Genomic DNA, 9594 nt, shown 5'->3' on the forward strand with positions numbered 1-9594 from the left:
GAGCAGAGTACACAGGTGTTGAACGGGAATGCTGACAGCGCATCCAAAACTGTGGCTGTTATTATTATAGCAAATGATCCCATAGCAGTCCTTGTGAAATTTTGGTACGCATGTCTTTCCTGTGCTTAGTCTTCCGTAAATCTCCATTCATCCCCAGGCTCGCTTCTCATATCTCTCATTTAAGTAGGTTTGGATCTTCTAACTCTATTGGGTATGTATATACTTTCTTGAAATTGCATTCCTGCAAGTAAAAGCTAGGTCCTCAGTTAAGGGTTGAGGCTGAAAAAACTGGATGACTGCCAGATGACCTTGTTTAAAAACGAATAGGCAGTGGCAGGGGTCAGTGCTCCTGTCAGCTAGGAGCACTGTGACTGGATGATGAGATGACCTTGTTTAAAAGAAGAGAGAGTGGAGAGTCATTGAGAGAGGTCAGAGAGGGGTGCATTTGGGAGGAAAGAGAGAGAGAGAGAGAGGGAGAGAGAGAGAGAGAGAGAGAGGGTGTTTGGGAGGAAAGAGAGGGAAAGAGTGAGGGAGACTTGGAGATAGAGAGAGAGAGTTTATTGGTTGTCATTCAAGAGTTTTCCCGGGCAGCGCCTGGTCGGTCAGCAAGTTCAAAATAAAAGAGCATATTTTATGGTAATGTATTACAATAATCTTACCGAAACGAATATAGCTCTCCCCTTCAGATTTTAGTGATAGTGAAACTCAGCCTCCTGCACCTAAGAGTTGAAGAGCTACCCACATGGTGTCAAGAGATGCCCATAAGGCTTAATGAGTGAAGGTGATCAAAAGAGAGCAGCTCACAAGTAAAGGTAATGATAAAAATTATATTAAATTTCCTGGTTTAGTTGAAAATACAAATTTTGATCCCATAAAGTAGATTTACACTACAAACAAAGTGTGATACTTCCAGTTTAGAAAAATATACAAGAAAATTATAATTCTCTAAGTTCACAATTAATGATTACCCTAGTAAGTAATAAGAGCAAAAAATTCAAACAAAATAATTACTGTATTAAGTCAACCTGGGAAAGACCCGGTTGGATGTTACTTTTCATTTCCCCATTGCATAACATTTGTGGTTGCTCTACAACTATTAGTAGGGGTGGTTGAAGTTTGCAGCTTGTTATTGCACAGATTGTGTCAGTTGTCACATTAATATACCTTGTTTTAAGACCTAAAAAGAATTCTACATATGTCCAAAACATTGTCTAGAAACATAATTGCATGAGCCGTGTTCTGACAAAATTTTATTTAGGGCAAAATTCAGTTAGCCACGCCAACAGCCATATGACAAAAAACCTTAATATAAAATGGAGGTCAAGACACTGGTGGTGTTCAGTATGAAAGTCGAAATTTTTATATGTACAGCACAATATCAAGCTAATTTATATTCACAGAGATAGTAACAAAAAAATTCACAACTTATTAAAAATAAACTCCCATCCCCTATGGGTAATTACCAATAAAATAAAATAGGGCGGTTCTAAGAATATGCGTATTCACAAGAAATGATAAAGATAATTAGCCACTTTTATTATCGTTTATAAAAGGCAAAATCATACGAAATGGATATGAATTATTCAAATTAAGATAAATTTATCAAGCATCTTTAAGTTCTCATGTGAAGGGAGCACAACGCCAGTTTTTGTATAGCACAAGCAGCCTCTGGTATATGTCATTGTGAATAGTAAATGAAGCATTATTTTTTAAAGGGAGTTACAGCGTAACCTAACAAAAACAGGAGGAAACCTGTATAAGCAATTTTAATAAAAGAAATTGGGGTTTACAAAACACTGTCAGTTATTATGTAGTTTGTTTATTTTTTAGTTACACTAACAGTCATTAGATGTCTATAGTTGAGTTGCCCCAGCTCCTAACTTACCGAGAGGATAACATGCTTAAAATTAAAATAGCTTGAATAACTAATATATTCATGCTTTAAATATGAATTTGAAATATGCGGGCTGACATGGGACGTTTTATAGATATTGCTATCATCCTTTGTGACATTTTCCGGGTGTTTCGAGATTTTCCTTTTAGATTCGTTTCCCTTGTAGAGGCTCATTTTTTTCACCCTAGTAGGCGACTAAATCCATCTTAGAAGAGTTTTATTTCAAATCTGAATTTTGAAAGATTTTTTTTATTCTATCCATAGTCGCCGCTTTGTTTATTTGACGATATCTTTATTGATGCATTAGCATCCTTAAGAGAGGGTCATCTTGTCCCGTTCCACTGAACGTATATTTAATTGAAGTTTGAATGTGGAAAAGACAAGTATCATTGGATTTTTTTTGGGGGGGAGGGAGTCTTTGACCATCATGTCTTTCCGTACTATTACTAAAATTTATTGAATTTGCGGAGAAATTATCAGGAATAGTGCGTAATCCCGTCAGAATAGTTTTGGAACCTAAGTCACACGCCTAGACTTTACACTTCTAGACCCTGATTCCGAAGCTGCTAAGATTCCCATCCTGGTCAGCAATTAAATCATTTCTTTGTAACTAATAGTTCGTCATCCTCAATGTAAGTAACACTCCAAGTACATTGGGAGTTCAATAGTAAGTAAATCAGGTAGATAAAATTGATACTTAACCGTAATCTGCTGTAGTTTCTTAAAGAGTCGTCAAGGTTTAGCCAGGCTGCTGAATGTCAAAGCTTCACTAGCCATGTAGCAATTAATTGCACCATCACCTCAAACGGACTTCGAGTCTTGTACCCCACAGAACTTGACCCGGGTCTTGTGCTACAATGTAAAGAACCTTCGAAAATGATCCTAATTGAGCTGGAATAGCCTACATTTATGCCTAAGACACCTGTGAACCTTGGGCTACAGAGTAACAGACTGCATTCTAGGATACACTAGGGTAATCAAAATTTCCGCGATACAGCTTTGAAAGGTGGCTAATCATGGTAGGATACTTTCACATTATGAATTTTTGCTATAAGGACAACTTCAAATTAAGGGGAAGAATGTGTCAGTCACTGGCGAATGTGGCTGATTCAAAGGCTATACTGTAGGCTATGTGATTGGTAAGGACATTTTTATTAGGTGGTAAATGGTGATTCTACATTAGAGCTCTGTGCAGAGATATCTTTTATAGAAATTTTTTACTAAAAATTATAGAAAAAGGTGTTTATAATTAAGTACTGGTGAGATAATTTGAGAAATTTACCATCTTTTTATATTTATCCTGAGGAGCGGGTACTAAACACAATAATTGCATTCAGGCATTGGATATATGATTTTGTTGTGTTTTAATGTGTATTTTCAACATTTCAGACATTCTTTTCTTTACCAAACGAGTACCTTTAGATAATGGAACCCCCCATAATATCTTACAGTTAACTAGGGGTTACAGTGGGGAGAGGGTTTTGGGTCAGGGAAAACAGGCTAAAACAAGTGAAATGCCAGGAAGTATGTAATTTAGCCTAATCCAGGGGGTCCTTACCTGGCTGGGCTTTGCCCCCCCTGACCTCCCCCATCCACTTAATCTTTGTAAATTGAAATAAACTATAACCAAGGTTAACCACACAACTAAATTTAATCTAGGGTGCTGGTCCTTACCTTGTTTAGGGGGGTGGTAGAGCTTTGCCCTTCCTCTCTTCAACCCTCCCGCCTAACCTAAGCACTGTAAATTAATAGGGATGCGACCTAAACCAAGCTTATGTGGGCTTGGGTGCCTCCCCCTCAACTAACCTAGGGCACTGTACATTCAACTATATGATAGGATTGCAACCTGACCAAAGACACCAGGTTTTTGAAGAAAAGTTGAAACACAATTGCAGTATGATCCTTACATACACTCACAAGTCTTAGGTATTTTCAACGAATGGTTACATTACCACAATTATGCAGTACTTGAGGTTCCTGAAAGAATGTAATTACTTGTTCCTGTGGAGCAGAAAAATTGGCATAAAATTTAGCTGTATAGCCAAAGCTGTCCAAGAAAAAGAGTTGTACATCTTCTCTAAAAAGGAACCATAACTGAGAACTGAAGCTGGTTTTTTCAAGTAACATCTGAATTCCCAAGTCCCATGTAATTGGTGACTTGGAACAAAAAAACAAGTCAGGTTTCAGCATTGTTCTGGTACTCAGTTTCCACATGAAAATACATTTGCCATCCTCACTGTACACTGGAGAAAAAGAAATCTGAATAAGAACCCTACTCGTTTGACCATTGAAAGAAAGTCCTGAAAAGTAGTCCAAGTGGGTAGGACATTCATTGCTGAATATCTTGGTAACAGTAAAATTGCAATAGATTTTTGTATAGTTTTTGTATCAAGCAGGTGCAAAAACAAAGCATAAAACTCCAATATTGAGGAGTGGTTTTGAAGTGAAATAGCACAGTACATTAATTGATTGTCTTGTAATAAAGATCAGGGAGGTTAAGATAGGTATAAAACCTTGTGAATATTTTCAGTGTTATGCATTAGCAGACTGAAGAATACTCTGGAACACAGCATCTTGATTTTGGTGTTAGTGAAGAGGGAAAGGTATGTTAAATAGCTTGAATTGTGCACGAACCATGGGCAGTTATGCTTAATGGAATCATAGTGGTTGCCTGTTAGCAATATTACTTTAGTAAGAATTTAGATACTTGATCTTCAGATGTGGGCTGTGATAAGATTACAGCATTATAGCTCAGCTTAGGCTTGAAGGAACCATATTACTGTGAAAAGAATTATTTCCAGAGTTAATTTTGTAAAAAGACTGTTGTAGAGTGTTAAGATGACGAACTAGCATTGAATATTAATATATATAATTTACTTTCCAGGTAAACTTGAGAAGGAACCTGTGACAGCACAAACAAGACCCATTCATTGGAAGCATCATGGCAGATGTTACGCACCAGAGTTGGAAACAGTTTATCTTTCAAGTTCTGAAATTTCACTTAAAACTCCGAGTAGTATAGAGAATTTTTTATATCTTTTGTAAAAATAAGCCCTGTCATTGGCTGACAGCCAAGTTATTGATGGTACTGGTTGCCATTTTAAAGAATTGGCTCAGCTTTCATTAGAAAAAAAAAATTATCCTGAGCTTTTAGAGTAATAATATATATTTCCTAAAAGTTCAAAACTACTACCTAGAATGTATTACTTTGTGGTACAGTACTTTTGCCTCTTAGTGTCAGTATTATTTTTAATGCATCTTACCAACTATCACGATAGCTACTAAAATTTGCAACCGCATGTGTTCAGCAAAAGTGAAAAACAAAGATAATTGTATCATCCTGTACTTCAGTTCCACCTGTTTCTTGTTGTGTCAGTCAGTGGCTGCTCTTGTTTCTGTCTTCGTTCAGACAGAGGACAATATTGCAAGTGAACTTGATATCTTTATTACTTTGCTGGCTAGAAGAGAAGTATGCAAGCCTACAAGAGTTACATTGCCTGTGGCATCATTGCACCTCCCCATATCTGCCAAGTTGTCGACTGCTGTCGCTGACTAGCCAACCCTACCCATGTTTGGGCCAGCAAAGTACCTTTCTCCCATGACAGTTATCTTGTTTACCCCTGCCTGGATTGTCTCTGTTGCTTCATTGCTCTAGTATCTCACAGCCTGTCTTTTCTAGCTTAGAGAACTCTGCAGCTGATTTACCACCAGATGTGCCATTTTCTGCTGCCATGGATACACCTGATAGTCTTGATGATGAAGATAAGATTCACTGAATTTTCTTTTGAGTGCTTCAGTGAAATCCTTACATGAATTAAAAGAATTCCTTTCCCCTGAAGGAGTTTCTAAGCTCAGTGAAGCTTTCAATTTCCTTGGGTGCCTCGATAAGGCTATTACTGATGCTTCAGGTTAAGCAGCTTTAGTGTTGTGAGCAACTCTGTTCTTTCTTGATGCATCAGGTTTAATCTTCTCAGAAAGCAGTTGCTGTTTTTTTTTAATATCCTTTGGGTCTTCTACTTGGTCCTGAGGTGTTTAAGCCATTCTGGAGGATGTAAAGACTGCAGAGAACTGAGAATGCTTAGCTCAGACTTCTAGAGCTGCTCAGAAATGTCTGGCTCCCAATCCAGTCTATGCCCTCAGCAAAATTTAAGGCTGGTTTCCAGAAGCTCTTTTGTTTTGCACAGTCCTTCAAAAGAAAGGCTAAACCTTGAAAAGGTGGGAAGGATTGTGTTTGTCCTCAGGTCCCAGTCAGGGGCTGCCTGACCAACTTTTGGCATGTCTGGCAGGATCTAGGGATGGATCCAAGGCTTCTTATCAATATCATCTGTAAAAGTTCTTCATTCTTCAACAGGAGACCAACATGCTCCTAAACAAATTGGCAACAGGACAGGAGAGGGATTTGTCTCGAGGATTTTACAACCATCTGTTCTTTGTTACAAGGCTTCAGGGGGTTGGGGGGCCAGTCCTCAATGTTTCCTGTCCAAAGTTTATATATCTGACTCCATTTTCAATGGTGCCTTCCAATACAGTTCTGGCCGCCATCCAGCAGAACAACTGGATGATCACCCTCCATCTCAAAAGTTTCTCCAACTTGTTTTCGAAGACAAAGTTTTTCAGTTCAAGGCACTTTGCTTTGGGCTAAGCATGGCTCGGCAGTTTTCTACAAAGTTCTGGCTCCGTTACGGGGCTGGTGTCATCTGTTAGCCATCTAAAGTCTGCTATACCTGGCCAGGTCTCCAGAGGGAGTAGAGAGGGCAAAGGACATTCTTCTTCGAAGTACAAGAAACATAGGATTGTTGTTAAGAAGTCAATTTTATCTCCATCTCAGTTGATCGCTTACCAAGGGATAAATGTAGGATCTCAGATTTTCTGGGCTTTTCCAGCAGAGAAACAGGTCGACAGGTTTCTGTCTGTGCTAGTAAGATTTCAACCCTTCATTCCCTTAGCAGCCAAGCAGTGACTCACTCTCCCTCTCTCTTGGGTTACATGGCCTCCATTGAGAATTTGTAGTTCCGGCTTGGTTGAGGAGACTAGAGTAGTTATACCTAAGGCAAGTATGGGACAGGTCTTTTCAACCAGACACTTTTCTCATTGCTGTTCCAACGTTCAAGTGTTGGAGTAAGTACTCGGCTTCTATCAGTTGATAAGTCTTCAGGCGAGTAGCCCAGACCTCACATTGATTTTTTGATGCTTTCATAAAAGGTTAGAGTGCCACTCTTGGGAATCATCAGCTTTCAGGTCTGTGGTCAGAAGAGAAGCAGCTTTATATCAACAGCTTGGAGCTGCTAGTGATCAAGAAAAGTCTATAGTTGTGGGAAACCTTTGAGGAGGGACAAAGTTGTCACCATCCTCTTGTTTAACGCATTGTCTGTAGCATACATCAGGAAGCTAGGAGGAACGATGTCGAGCTCCACATTCCAGTTAGCTTAAGAACCTCTGTGGATGGTAGCCAGGAACATTGTCCTGGTTCCCCAGTTCATTCTTTGGGGAGAAATGTCTCGGCAGATCAGTTAAACATGAAATATCTGGTAAAACATGTTCTCTTCACCCACAAGTGTGTCAAGCCCTTTGGAAACTGTGGGGGTCTCCGATGGTGGACCTGTTTGCAATGGCCCTCAATGCAAAGCTTCTAAGCTGTTGTGCCCTGTTCCAGGATCCTCAGGCTTGGCTAGATGACACATGCTCCAAGATTGGTCCAATCTGTATGTTTATGTCTTTGCTCCTTTTGCATTGCTCAGGAAAGTTCTGAACAGGCCAAGGACTTCCTATAACACTAAAATGACTTGTAGCTTGTGGTGGCCTCAAAAGAAAGAGTTTCTCAAGCCATCAATATTCCCAGACTGCTCTCAAGAATTGCTCAAGCAGCGTCTGTTGCTAAGGTTCCACTTACATCTGACTGCTTAGGGACAGTTGGCTATCTAGCAACAGGTGGCAATTTACCCAAAGTGGTGCCTCTCTAGGGGAGTTTCTTGCAACTGAACCTCTATAGATAATTTAATTAAATTTTTCTGATTTATTACATATGCTAAAGGCCTGTCAGTACAAGCTATAAAAGGTTATAAATCGATGCTGGCTTCTATTCTTAGACGTGTTAACCTGCATATTTCTCATGGTCTCGACCTGAAAAAATCAAATAGATCATTTGAAATTGAAATTCCTTCAATTCCTAATCATTCCCTTTCTTGGAATTTCTATATAGTAGTTCTTGAATATCTAACGAGAAAGCCTCTCAAACCCCTGCGGTTAGTTACTCTTGAATTCTTAATTGTGAAGACACACTCTAGTCGCTGTAGCAGTAGCCAAATGGGTTACTGAACTGCAAGCATTCTCTTGACAGGTAGGTTTTACAAGCAGAGACGCAGTTGCATAGTTTATACCTTGTTTTTAGCCCTTTGTTGGTCGAGTTGTTTTAGACCGTCAAAGTTCAATGCATTTAAGGCTGATGAAGAGTTTTTATTTCTGGTGATAGAAATTCATATCTCACTATAAATGAACACATTCCTGGTTTATTGTTCTTTGGCAGGAAAGGAAGAGAGCTGTTAATCAGCTCAGTGGTCTGGTAAAACTAAGGTATACTTAACTTATACCTTGTTTTAGAGCAAAGAATGCATTTAAGGCAAAGGTTTTACCTGTACATGAACACATTCCTGGTTTATTGTCTTTGGCAGGAAAGGAAGGAGACGCACTTCTTTGTCCAGTCAGTGTTGCACATACATTGTACTGTATATAAGGTTACTACTTTGTTTTGTGCTGTTAGGAGGACAAGTTTTCCAGTGTCCAAGAATGCAATGTCATTTTTTATTAAATGCTTAGTAAAGTCAGTGCGTGAAAAGCTTTAATCAGCTTTATTACCCCTGTTGAAGTTAAAAATCCATGACTTTTGTGGAGTTAGTACACCATTTAGCTCTCTCCAAAGCTTTTCACTCAGACGTAGTCAGTGCAGCTCAGCGGAGGTGTAATTCCATTTTCTCAGAGATAGTTGATGAGAATTGTGAAGCTCTTAGACCTCTAGTTGTAGTGGAGATAGTGCTGGCCTGAGCCAACAAAGAGTGTAACTAGTATTGTTCAGTTCTATCTTTTCTTGATCAGGTGGTGGTGTTGTGGGGAGCATGAAGGTACACTGTGTGAATAGGATTGTACCTTTATATCTGTAGGTGGTGGTTTTAGTTTGTTCTCTTTTGGGCTTGCTGGACCAAGGCACAAAGTCCTTATTACCTCTACTTTGGAAGTAGTAACCCCCCATAAGGGTCCCTCTAGAGCTTTTTCCTCAGCTAATGCTTAGCTAGTACTGAGACTAACTTAGCTCTGCCTTCCCTCCACCTTCGGTTCAGGAAAAGAGTATTGAGAAGTTAGGACAGGATGTAAGCCTTATTTTAGTCAGTAAAAGATTTGTGTGAATTTATGGTAGAAAACCATTCTGTGTCACCCCTATAGTGTGCAATCATTTTCACATTCTCCTGTAAGAGGTAAGGTGTCATTGCCCCAGCCCATCTCTTGCCCCAAGCCTAGGATGGCCTTGCAACAGATGGAAGAGTCCACTTCCAGGGAATCAGGTTAGTTTTATGCCCTCCATCACCTGCTTATCGGTTTTCATTGGCATAAAGATTGTTTTGGTAAACTTGAATATTCGCACTTAATTTGACTTATAACGTCATTGGCATCTAGTAATGAGGTTGTTAGCAGTGTTGTTAATGATAATG

General features: G+C 39.3%; 1 long non-coding RNA gene across 2 annotated transcripts in view; it reads left to right on the forward strand.

Annotated features, from left to right (window-relative positions):
- Positions 1-7919, forward strand: part of LOC136838595 (uncharacterized) — a 508758-nt gene extending 500839 nt beyond the window's left edge. The window contains exons 1-2 of one of the 2 annotated variants that reach the window (XR_010853049.1): positions 2209-2526; positions 4779-7919. This is a non-coding gene — a long non-coding RNA (uncharacterized lncRNA). Of the gene's footprint in view, positions 1-2208; positions 2527-4778 lie in introns of those variants that run through there. The other variant, XR_010853048.1, reaches the window with a different exon arrangement.
- The last annotated feature ends 1675 nt before the right edge of the window (positions 7920-9594 follow it).

Source organism: Macrobrachium rosenbergii, chromosome 5 (assembly GCF_040412425.1).
Source record: "Macrobrachium rosenbergii isolate ZJJX-2024 chromosome 5, ASM4041242v1, whole genome shotgun sequence".
Classification (NCBI taxonomy): Eukaryota; Metazoa; Arthropoda; class Malacostraca; order Decapoda; family Palaemonidae; genus Macrobrachium; species Macrobrachium rosenbergii.